Below are 13372 nucleotides of genomic sequence, written 5' to 3'. Positions count from 1 at the left end.
GCCACATCGGCGACTTGCGCGACGATGGGGATGAAATGATGATGATTAGGACAACACAACACCCAGTCCCTGAGCAGAGAAAATCTCCGACCAAGCCGGTAATCGAACCCGGGCCCTTAGGATTAACATTCGGTCGCGCTGACCACTCAGCTACCGGCGGGCGGATATTGAGTATAGGTGGTAAGATTTCTCGAAGTTGAGGCTTTGTTACTACACTGATACGACAGATGTCATGGGACAGAGATATGCACGTGTAAACAGATGGCGGTATTATCGCGTACATAAGATACAAAAGGGCAGTGCATTGGTGGAGCTGTCATTTGTACTCAGGTGCTTCGTGTGGGAAGGTTTCGACGTGATTATGGTCGCAGGACGGGAAATAATTGACTCTGAAAGCGGAATAGAAGTTGGAGCAAGAGCTTGGGACATTACATTTCTGAAATCGCTACATAATTAAATATTCCGAGATCCACAGTGTCAAGAAGTACCGAGAATACCAAATTTCAGGCATACCTCTCACCACGGACAACGCAGTGATTTATGACCTTCGCTTAACAAACAAGTGCAGTGGCGTTTGGGTATAGTTGTCAGTGTTGACAGACAATCAACACTGCGCGAAATAACCGCAGAAATCAATGTGAAACATGCGACGAACGTATCCGTTAGGAAGTGCGGCGACATTTGGTGCTAATGGGCTACGGCAGCAGACGACCGACGCGAGTGCCTTTGCTAACAGTACGACATCGCCTGCAGCACCTCTCCTGGGCTCGTGGACAACAAAGCGGTTGAACCCTAAACGACTGGAAAACCGTGGCCTGGTCAGGTGAATCCAGATTTCATTGCTAAGAGCTGATGTAGGGTTCGATTGCAGCGCAGAGCCCCGAAGCCTTGGACCCAAGTTGCCAACAAGGCACTGTGCATAGTGTTGGTGGCGCCATAATACTGGGGGCTGCGTTTACATGGAACGGACTGGATCCTCTGGTCCAACTGAACGGACCATTGATTGGGAATGGTTACTTTCGGCTATTTGGAGACCATTTTCAGCCACAGAAGTGTCACCGGTCACAATTGTTGGCGACTGATTTGGAAGCATTTTAGACAATTAGAGCGAATGATTTTGCCACCCATATCAACCAACATGAACCCCATCGAACATTTATGGGACATTATCGATAGGTCAGTTCGTGTACAAAATCCTGCACCGACAACCTTTCCCAATTATGGACGGCTATAGAGATAGCATGACTCATTTTTTCTGCAGGGGAATTCCAACGACTTGTTGAGTCCATCCCAAGCGGAGTTACTGCACTAAGCCGGGCGAAAGAAGGTCGGATACGGTATTAGGAGGTATTCAATGAATTTCGTCACCTCAATGTACTAAATGGCTTAAATCGTTTGCATCAAACAGATAGTTTGCGTGTTTTTGAACGAATACTTTTCAAATAATGATTTTTTGTGGACTGCAGTTTCTTGGAAACCATGCCAAAGCAATGTACGCAGATTAGTATTATTATGATTATTATTATATTCAAACACCAAATCAATCGGAAAATTCCCCCTCAAACTTAGTATGGGAAAATCTGACAGACCTCTCACGTAAGTACTTTGGAGATACCCTGCAACCCACAGGTCTGAACACAATCTCCAATACAGAAAGAATGTTTAGACAGCAAAAGGCGTACGAACTGACTTGCAATCACTACAATAAAAGAGCAGTATCTTGTACTAAAAAACTACGACATTGCAACACTGTTGTTTTACCGGAAGACTTGTATGCAGGAGAAACCACAGTGATTATAGGGATGAAAAAAATTCATGACACCGAGAAACAAGAAGGAAAAATTCTTAGAGAAATTTGTATCGCTTTTCTACGAAAGTGAACTTGGATCAGACGACGTACAAAGAAAACCTACAAACACACAGACAACATCACAGATCAATTTAGGGAAAGATACCTACAATTCTATGGACACTTATGTAAGATGGATGAAAACAATCACCAAGAAAATCCTGAACATCGTTAATGCACGCAAATTAAAGACCCATTGGATGATTGAAATACAAGGAGACCTGCAACAATTCAAAATTAGAGAAGATAATTGAGAACAGAAATGAATTCAGAAGTAAAATCGAAAACAAGCATCCTGAAAAAGCCTCAAAGAAAAAAAACACCAGGGAAAAATGGACACACAAAAGGAAAAAAAAAGGAATTAATGAAGAGGTTTTGGGAAGAAAAGGAAAGAAGAAAAGTAAGTGAAGTTCACGCGCCCTCCTAAAGGAGAATAATCAAGAATAATAATAATAAAACATTGTATATACTTTATTTCGTTGTTGTTGTGGTCTTCAGTCCGAAGGCTGGTTTGATGCAGCTCCCGATGCTGCTCTACCCAGTGCCAGCTTCTTAATCCCCGAATAACTCCCGCAACCTACATTCTTCCTAATCTGCTTGCTGCACTCATATCTCTCTCCCTCTACGATTACTCCCTCTTTCCCCCCCCCCCCCCTACTCGCCTCCCCTCCCCACACACACACACACACACACACACACACACACACACACACACACACACACACAAACACTCACACACTTCCCTCCAGTACTAAACCGATGACCCCCTGATGTTTCAGAATGTGTTCTATAAGCCAATCCCTTCTTCTAGTCAGTTCGTGCCATAGATTTCTGGTCTCCCCGATTATATTCAGTACTTACTCATTAGTTACGTGATCCATGTATCTAATCTTCAGCGTTTTTCTGTAGGACCACGTTTAACTTTCATACATGGCTACACTCCATACAAATCCCTCCAGAAAATGCTTTTATTGCCATTGCCAGTCTATATTTTATATCCTCTCTACTTCGCCCATCATCATTTATGTGCTCCTAAATTTGCGGAACTCATCTACTACTTTGAGTATCTCAATTCGTAATCTAATTCCATCAGCATCGCTTCATTTAATTCAAGTGCATTCCCTTGTCCTTGTTTTGCTTTCGTTGTTGATGTTATATCCTCCTATCAAGACACTGTCCATTCCGTTGAACTACTCTTCCAAGTCCTTTGCTGCCTCTGACAGAATTATAAAGTTATCGGCAAACATAAAAGATTTTCTTTCTTCTCTCTGGACTTTAACTCCTACCCCAATTTTTCTTTACTTTCCTTTACTGTTTGCTCAATGCACAGTTTGAATAACATCGGGGATAGCCTATAACCATGTCTCACTTCCTTCTCAAGCACTGCCTCCCTATCACGCCCCTCGACTCTTGTACCTTGCATCTGGTTGCTTTACAAGTTGTAAATAGCCAATAACTCCCCGTGTTTCACTCCTGCTACCCTCAGAATTTCAAATCGAGTATTCCATTCAACATCGTCAAAAGCTTTCTCGAAGTTTACAAACGCTATAAAGATAGTTTGCCTTTCCTTAACCTACTTCTAAGAGAAGTTGTAGGGTCAGTATTACCTAGAGTGCTACAATTCTCCGGAATCCAAACTGACCTTTCCCATTGTTATTCTACCAGTTTCTTCACTCTTCTGTAATGAATTCGTGTTAGTCTTTTGCAACAATGACTTGTAAAACTGACAGTTCAGTGATATTCACCCCTGTCAACACCTGTTTCCTTTTCCCCTCCACCCCCCACCCTTCACCCTCAACCCCGCCATCTTTTACCATCCATCAGAGAACACTGGATCCGAGCCACTATTCCACGTCTACTGTGTGAAACAGCAGTGAGAATTATGATATTTGTTTCCACGGCAATAAATTTCTGAACGCTCAGATGTATGTCATAGCTGATAGCAGCCACATGCCAAACATAGACGGTAACAAGTATTTTGGAACGCAATGTAGACGTGTGATTGCAGCGTTGCGTGTAGCAGGGCTTGTGTATGCCGGTGAGGGCGACCTCGTGGTGCGTGCGCTAATGCCAGAGGTTGACATTTGAGAAGCACGCCGAGGTTTCAGGCGCCTGCCAACGGCGGTCTGTTGTAGCGACCTGCGTGCCTGTGCGCGGTCCAGGCCAGCTCTGGCTACTGGGAGGGGTCTCTGACGGCTCCGATTATGCGACTTGTAGTAATGTGTTCTTCTGTTTGAATTCTTCCGTTAGTTAGGACTGAGGCCGTAGCAGAACGAAAATGTGGAACTCTGTCTTACCTGGGCGTTCCATCACCAACTGTCGTTACTCCGCGGATGCACGCCGTTGTATCTAATGTATCTACAGCTTGCTTCCAATCTTTACTTCTACAAAAGTTCATTAATTTATGAAAATGAAGTAGCTATCCTCATTTGAGAAACGAGTTAATTTGCACTGCAGTTCTCCAGTATTGCAAGCAACTGGAGCACAAGAGGGGTACCGTTTTTGTTTAAATATCAGCGGGATAGTGATTATTAAATATGTCAACATCTACTTAACTTTCCTATCGTAATTCGTTATAGTTACTTCTTCTCCAGGTAGGGTCGATGGTTTAAGAGATATACTGACGGAAAAAAATCGCAATGCCAAGAAGGAATTGTGCGATATAAAGAAAGTTGGTAGGTTGGTAGGTGTGTTTCGACATATGAAAGATGATGTCTATTCCAATTTTGCGCCAGTCTCATAAGAATGCTGCTAGCAGCTCCACTATGAGGGTGAAAATCAGGTTTGCTTTAAATTCTCGCTGTAATGTTCCTGAGCGTTAGTTATCTTAGAAATTGGACGTGGAGAGTTGATGTTAGTCAAGAATTCCTTTAAGGCGAGAAAGACCCCATGATCAACTCCTCACTGAGTTTGAACGAGGTCGTATAACAGGGTTGCGAGGAGTGGATGTTTTTTCTACCATATTGCAGAAACATTTGGAAGAAATTTAGCCACCGTTCTTGGTCACGAGAATGTACGGTCGCAAGAAAACCGGGCATCGGCCGGCCACGTGGTACTATCGATAGGAAAGATCGTCGTGTTTGGCGTATAGCTCTGTCGCATCGTACTGCATCTGCAGCAGCAGTCTGGTACCAATTGGCACTACAGTAACACAACGAACTGTTACAGATCGGTTACTTGAAGGACAGCTCCGAGCCAGACGCCCTGTAGCTTGCATTCGACTGACCACAAACCACCGCCATTTGCGACTTCAGTGGTGTTAAGCGGAGGCTCATTGGGCGGCAGGGTGCAGGGCTGTTGTGCTTCTGATGAAAGCTAGTTCTGCCTCGGTGCCAGTGATCGCCGTGTGTTGGTTGGAAGGAGGCCATAGAGGACCTGCACCCAACCTCTCAACATGCTAGACACACTGGTATTAAACCTGGAATTATGGCCTCATGAGCGATTTCATGTGACAGCAGGGTGTAACCTACCAACAGGAAAATAGTTATAATATTCACATTTAGTGTAACCTCCCAACAGAAAAAATCTCGTTTAACTTCCCAATAAAAAATTTCTCTCCAATAATAAAATTTCAAGTTTTAATGTGACCTTCCATTAAAGACTGACTGCCTATCGAGATTCATAAGTTTTGACGTCAGCAGCGCTGCGTCACGGCCCTGTGAAATCATCCTGCCGCGCGGGATTAGCCGAGCGGTCAGAGGCGCTGCAGTCATGGACTGTGCGGCTGGTCGTGGCGGAGGTTCGAGTCCTCCCTCGGGCACGGGTGTGTGTTTTGTCCTTATGATAATTTAGGTTAAGTAGTGTGTAAGCTTAGGGACTCATGAACTTAGCAGTGAAGTCCCATAAGATTTCACACGCATTTGAAGATTTGAAATCATCCTGAATAAACTGAAAAATTCTTACCTCTCAACGATGTCGCCGGATAACGCTATTTATATATCTGCTCCTATAAAGAATTTTTGGCACAGCCCAGTACAGTGCTAGCCACTAGATTTTCATTTGTAGGAAAACAACTGATTTTCTTTTCCTTATCAACATGAGTATACACAAGAAAAATTCGTAAAATCTTTAAACTCAGATAAATGACTGGCAATAGTTTTCTTCAGAACAAAAGTTCTTATTGAAACATTTCTGCAAGGAATTACATGGGACTTTAACATTACAATTGTGGTTAAATCAGTTGTGGCAGTTAACATATACGAGCGGCAACAAAGAACAATATATATTTTTTTTTACCATATATTTCATCGCTCAGGCACTGCCATCGTTCTGCACGACTGGCCCAACACAAGTCAACCGCTGGACTCTCCAGTCCGAACTCCAGAACTCAAGTACTCTGTGCGATGTACAAAACACGACTGCTCTCTGCGTGCTACTAAACTCGACTTACTGCCAACACTGCTCTGACCTGTGATTCTATTGTAGCATAGATATTCCATATCGCAGGCAGTGCGTGAACAATCCATCGAAATTACATCTGCTCAAGTGCGCTAGCGAAAAGTAATGAAGCCCTAATTAACCCCTTACAAGGGGCGCTCTCGTGGTAATCCTGCACACCCTGAGTGCAAATTTGTATGTCAATCTGGTGACTGTTGTATAAACTATATAAAAATGTTTATTATATTATTTAATCTTTCTTTATTATTAGTGAAAAGAAAGATTAAATAAGAAAGAATGTAATACATTTATCGTTATACATGTTCCATATTAATCTTTATTTATATACAATAGAGAAGTTATTGTGGTCATACGGGGGTGTGTTTCTGTTTTTTTTGTTAGTGATTTTTTCTTTTTTTTCTTTAAATATTAGAATCTTTTATTTTTTCTTGATTTGATTAATATTTAAATTTCTTATTTTTTGTTCTTAAAAGTTTTATTCTTGCTTGTTTATTCACTTTTTCTTTGTATTATATGTAAGTTGTGTTAAACTAAATGTTCTTTTTGCAGTAATTTGATTTAACTATCAAGTGATTTTGGATTTAGCAATCGATTTAGTATCAGCATAATTCGTGCCAGCAGCCGTGGTTATACAATTGATACATGTGAATATTATTGGTTAAAATAGTTGTTTATATTATTAGGGTTAAAATATAAATTTGTAAGGTCCAATGTTAAAATTTATTTGTAGCTCTTTTTATGAGTCTGTGAAATTTAAATAATAAACTAGGATTAGATACCCTTTAAACCCAAAGAATTTGGCGATATCTCATTCCATTCAGAGGAACCTACCCTGTGATTGATAATACACGATTTACTCTACTTAATTTATTTGTTTGTATATCTCCGTTATCAGAGAATCTTTTAGAGTTATAATTCTCAAGATTTATAATTATAAAATATTTCGGGTCAAGGTGCAGCTTATAGTTAAGAGGAGGTGGGTTACAATAGATTAGGTGGATTTGATAGTAATTTAATTTATTTAATTTAACTGATATTGGCTCTGAGGTGTGTACACATTGCCCGTCGCTCTCATTATTGATTATTCTATTTATATTATTTTAAGGTAGCTTCAATTTAGATGAGATAAGTTGTAACATAGTAGATGTACTGGAAAGTGTATCTAGGAAGAGGTTCAAGATATAACTTATATAGTAAAGTGTTTCATTTACACTGAAAGTTTTTCTGTGCAAATCAGGATATCATGGTTATTTATTTTATTATATTTATTTTTTGTTTATTTAATTATTTAATATAAATAATTTTGTTGAATTTTGTCTTAGTATATTTTATAGAACTGATTTTTAAAATTATAGTTTATTGGTAATGCAAGTGTTTTATGAAATATTATTTTAAATTTTTTAAAGTAGATTTTATTTATTGAACTTTTTGTATCAGGGTTTATCAAAATTTTAGTATTTATTTTACTTGTCTCGATTTTGGTTGATTTATAAATAATTTATAGTTAATGTATCATAATTACTATTATATTATTTATAGAAATGAGATGTTAATCGTTTCCTAAGATATCTATTTTCTTAAGAAAAAATTTAATTTTTGTGAAGTTAATTGGTTTTATTTAATTTTTTATGTATAAATATTAACTTATTTATTCTTTAAGGGATAAGCTTTGAAGTTAATAACCTATAATTTGGTTTATAAAAATATAATAGCAAGCTTTAAACCAGCTATCTTTAAGATTATATTTTAGTTAATTATTTTTTATTTTGATTTCATAAATATTTTAGGTTTTTTATTAAGATTATTAATTTAATTTTAAAATTTTTGTAAAAATGATAGAATTAGTATATTTATTTGTATGAAATTTTTACCTTGTAAACTTATTATAAGGAACTAGGCAAAATAGATTTCAGCCTGCTTATCAAAAACATGTTCTCTTGAAAATACTTTGAGGCCTGGCCTGTTCACTGAGCGGATTTTTAAACAGCTGTGGTATTTTCACCGTGCAAAGGTAGCATAATCATTAGTCTCTTAATTAGTGGCTGGAATGAATGGCTTGACGAGAAATCAACTGTCTCTTAATAAATTTTTGAATTTAACTTTTGAGTCAAAAGGCTTAAATTCTTCTTTAGGACGAGAAGACCCTATAGAGCTTAACATTTTACTTTTATATAGTTTTTTGTTTGTCTTTCTATATTTAATGATGATGTTTTTTTGGGGTAACATGAAGAATAAATAAACTCTTCATTCCTCTGAAGTTTTAAAAGTGGAGGCTAGACTTATTTGTCGTTTACAAGATTGGTGTTTTTTTAACTATTAAAACTAATGTTTATATTCTCTGTTTTTACGTCTTTGTTTGTTTATTTTGCTGGTGTTTATGTTGTTTCTTCTAAACGTAAACATTTATTGATGGCTCTTCTGCGATTAGAGTATATTGTTCTTTGTTTGTTTATATTAATTATTGTTTTTCTTATTCAGTTTGATTATGATTATTTCTTTCCTGTTAGTTTTTTAGTTTTTTCTGTTTGTGAAGGTACTTTAGGTCTTTCTATTTTAGTTTCAATAATTCGTTCTCATGGTAATGATTTTTTTAATTCTTTTGGTTTATCCTTATGTTAAAGTATTTATTTATAACTATTTTTTGATCCCTCTTTGTTTGCTGAATAATTGTTGATGGTTGGTTCATTCTTTAATGTTTCTGTCGAGTTTTGTTTTTATAATTTGTGTTTATTCATATGCAGATTTGAATATAATTAGATATTATTTTGGTATTGATTATTTTTCTTTTAGTTTGATTTTGCTGAGTTTTTGATTTTGTTCTTTAGTAATTACTGCTAGAGGTTCAGTTTATTTAAGTTCTTATCATTCTAGTTTTTTGTCTTTATGGTTTTAATTTTAATGATTATGTTTTTTGTTCATTTGCTAGATGAAGTATTCTCTCTTTTTATATATTTTTTGAGGCTAGATTAGTGCCTACTTTACTTTTGATTTAGGGTTGAGGTTATGAACCTGAACGTTTACAGGCTGGTGTTTATTTAATTTTTTATACTTTGGTTGCTAGATTACCTTTATTATTGGTTTTATGTAAGGTTTATGATTTTTCTAACACTTTATATTTCCCTTTATTGGTTGATTTGGGTTCTTATTATTTTATGTTATGTGTATTTATAATTTTGGCTTTTTTAGTTAAGATGACAATATTTTTGGTTCATTTATGGCTTCCTAAGGCTCATGTAGAGGCCCCTATTTCAGGTAGAATACTTCTTGCTGGTGTTTTATTGAAGTTAGGTGGTTATGGTATTTTTCGTGTTATAAAGGTTATTTCTTATCTGGGTTTAAAGTTTAATTATTTTTGATTATCTTTAGGTTTATCTGGTGGGGTTATTGTTAGATTTCTATGTTTTTGTCAGGTTGATTTAAAGTCTTTAATTGTATATTATTCTGTTGCTCATATAAGAATGGTTATTGGTGGATTGATAACTATAAATTGGTGAGGTTGTATGGGTTCTCTTTCTTTAATTGTTGGTCATGGTTTATATTCTTTTGGATTGTTTTGTTTATCTAATATTATTTATGAACGTTTAGGTAGACAAAGATTATTAATTAACAAGGGTATAATTAATTTGATACCTAGAATGACTTTATGGTGATTTCTTTTAAGATCATCAAATATAGCTGCTCCTCTATCATTAAATTTGGTAGGTGAACTTAGATTATCAAATAGAATGATCTTCTTTTAGATTTATTGCTTTAATTTTTTTATTTCTTTAGAGCTGTTTATACTTTATATATATATATTCTTATTCTCAGCATGGTAATTATTATTCTGGGGTTTATACTTGTTCTCTTGGTTATTTTCGTGAATATCATGTTTTACTTTTGCATTGATTGCCTTTAAATATTCTTTGTTTAAAGGGTGAATATTTCTTTGTTTAAGTTGCTTAAGTATTTTAATTTAAAATATTGTTTAGGCTGTGAATTTATTTTCTATTTGTTCTTTGAGTTTTTTTTCTTTATTCTTTTCTAGAACTATAATTTTTATTTTAGGTATTTATTATTTAATAATTGATTATAGAGTTTTTGTTGAGTGAGAACTTTTTAATTTAAATGGTTCTATGGTTGTTATAACTTTAATTTTGGATTGAATGTCTCTTATTTTTATCTCTTTTGTTATATATATTTCTTCTTTGGTTATTTATTATAGATAGGATAATATATCAGGTGAAAGAATATAAATCGTTTTATTATTATTGTTTTGATATTTATACTTTCTATAGGTTTTTTAATTATTAGTCCTAATCTGATTAGAATTTTGTTAGGATTTGTTCTTTGAGTTCTTTTTCTTTATTCTTTTCTAGAACTATAATTTTTATTTTCGGTATTCATTATCTAATAATTAATTATAGAGTTGTTGTTGAGTGTGAACTTTTTAATTTAAATGTTTCTATGGTTGTTATAACTTTAATTTTGGATGGAATGTCTCTTATTTTTATGTCTTTTGTTATATATATTTCTTCTTTGGTTATTTATTATAGAGAGGATAATATATCAGGCGAAAAGAATATAAATCGTTTTATTATTATTGTTTTAATATTTCTTCTTACTATAGGTTTTTTATTTATTGGTCCTAATCTGATTAGAATTTTGTTAGGATGAGATGGTTTAGGTTTGGTTTGTTATTGTTTAGTTATTTATTACCAAAATATAAAATCTTATAGTGCTGGTATATTATCTGCACTTTCTAATCGTATTGGTGATGTTGCTATTTTAATTTCTATTGCTTGAATATTAAATTTTGGTTGTTGTTATTATATTTATTATTATGATTTTATTTCTAACTCTTTTAAATTAAGCTTATTACTATATTAATTGTTTTGGCAGCTATAACTAAGAGAGCTCAAATTCCCTTTTCTTCTTGACTTCCCACTGCTATGGCTGCTCCTACTTCTGTTTCTGCTTTAGTTCATTCTTCTGCTCTTGTTACTGTTGGAGTTTATTTATTAATTCATTTCAGACGAATATTGGATACTTATAATTGTGGTTGATTTTTACTTTTAATTGGTTGTATAACTATATTTATGGCTGGATTGGGGGCAAATTTTGAATTTGATTTGAAGAAGATTATTACTCTTTCTACTTTAAGACAACTTGGTTTAATAATAAGAATTTTGGCTGTAGGTTATCCAAAACTTGCATTTTTTCATTTATTAGCTCATGCTTTATTTAAGGGACTTTTACTTATGTGTCCAGGTTCAATAATTCATAATTTAAAGGATTCTCAGGATATTCGTTTTATAGGCTCAATTGTTAATTTGATACCTTTAACTTCTGTTTGTTTTAATGTTTCTAGTTTAACTTTATGTGGTATACCTATTTTGGCAGGTTTTTATACAAAGGACTTGATTCTTGAAATGGTTTGTTTAAGATGAATTAATTGTTTAATTTTTTTTCTTTACTTTTTTTCCTACTGGTTTAACTGCTTCTTATTCTTTTCGTTTATTTTTTTATTCAATATCTGGGGATAATAATTTTTATCCTAGATTTTCTTTTGAAGATAAGGGTTATTATATTTCGTTTAATATAATTGGTTTATTGTTTCTTACTGTTTTTGGTGGTAGTCTTTTGTCTTGATTAATTTTTCCTATTCCTCATGTGATTGCCTTATCTTATTATTTGAACTTTTTAACTATTACATTAGTTGTTTTAGGTGCTTATTTGGGTTATCATATTTCTAAGTTTGATTTTTCTTATAATTTGTTTTCTTTAAGTATACTTTCTTTTGTTAGATTTGCTGGTTCTATATGGTTTATACCTTTTCTTTCAACTAAGTTTATTAGATATATTCCTTTAAAGTTAGGTTATTATTCATTAAAATTATTTGATTATGGTTGAGGTGAATTAATTGGTGGTCAAGGTTTATATAGACTATTTATTTATTTAATTGGATGTATTCAGAGTTGATATGATTCTAATTTCAAGATTTATTTTTTGAATATTTATTTTAGTGATATTGTTTTTTGTGCACTTCAATAGCTTATAATTAGAGCGTGACACTGAAGATGTTAAGGAAGTATTTTTACTTTTAGGCATTTGTAAATATAGATATATTATTTTTACAGTGAAAATGTGATGTTTTATTTAAACTATATAAATTTTAGAAATGTTGGCGGAGTTTAACCGCTAATATAAATAGTTAGCAGCTTTCATATTGGGTTTACATTTCTTTAATTGGAACTTTATAGTTCAATTATATTATTAACAGTAATACACCTCTTTTTGGCTTCAATTAATAAGAATTAGGGTATTTTATTTACCAATCTTCCAGGTCGAAACTGACTGCAATATTTCGCTTCTTATTCTATTTAAGGTTGATTGATTATATCAATACTTTTTGAATGAAACCCAAATGTTATAGTTAACTACAGCCCTTTATTCTGTTCGACATTTAAGAGGCTGTCTTTCAACAGGGTAACGGGCCTCCACATGCCACTGTTTAAACCAACATTTTGTACAGAGTGTCGAAATGTTGCCTTAGCCTGCACAATAACCAGATCTGTTTCCAGTCGAGCTGATAAGGGACATCATCGGACGACAATATCAGCATCATCCTCAAACAGCATTAACTGTCGCTGTATTCGTCGACAAATTGCAACAGACGTGAAAATCCATACCACAACTGACATCCGACACTTGTACAACACAAGGCATGTAGGTCTGCATATTTACATTCAACATTCATGCACTTACACAGCTTATTAATGTACCAGCATTTCACATTTCCAACGGCTTATCTCGCGCTTAGGTTACCTGTGGCGCTGCAATCTTAATGTCTTAAATATGTTATCAGGACAAATGTATTTCCGAAATTTCATTACTCTACATTAATTATTTTCCGGTGTTGCGAGTTTTTTCCGACTGTGCAGTACAGCAGAATAAAAGTTTCTTATCTCAGCCTCTTCAAAGTTACACATGTGCCACACTCATTTATTCTCAGTCATTATTCACAAGTGAAAGCAAAACGAGCTATTTGTTACAAAAGAACAAAACAGAGTCCAGATTACTGCCTGGCATTCATTCGTGCCAACAGCCAGCTCTATTCCATAGCGACCAAGGACGCTCATGTTG

The sequence above is a fragment of the Schistocerca americana genome, chromosome 2, assembly GCF_021461395.2.
Source record: "Schistocerca americana isolate TAMUIC-IGC-003095 chromosome 2, iqSchAmer2.1, whole genome shotgun sequence".
In the NCBI taxonomy this organism is placed as follows: Eukaryota; Metazoa; Arthropoda; class Insecta; order Orthoptera; family Acrididae; genus Schistocerca; species Schistocerca americana.
Note: the sequence above shows the minus strand (reverse complement) of the source record.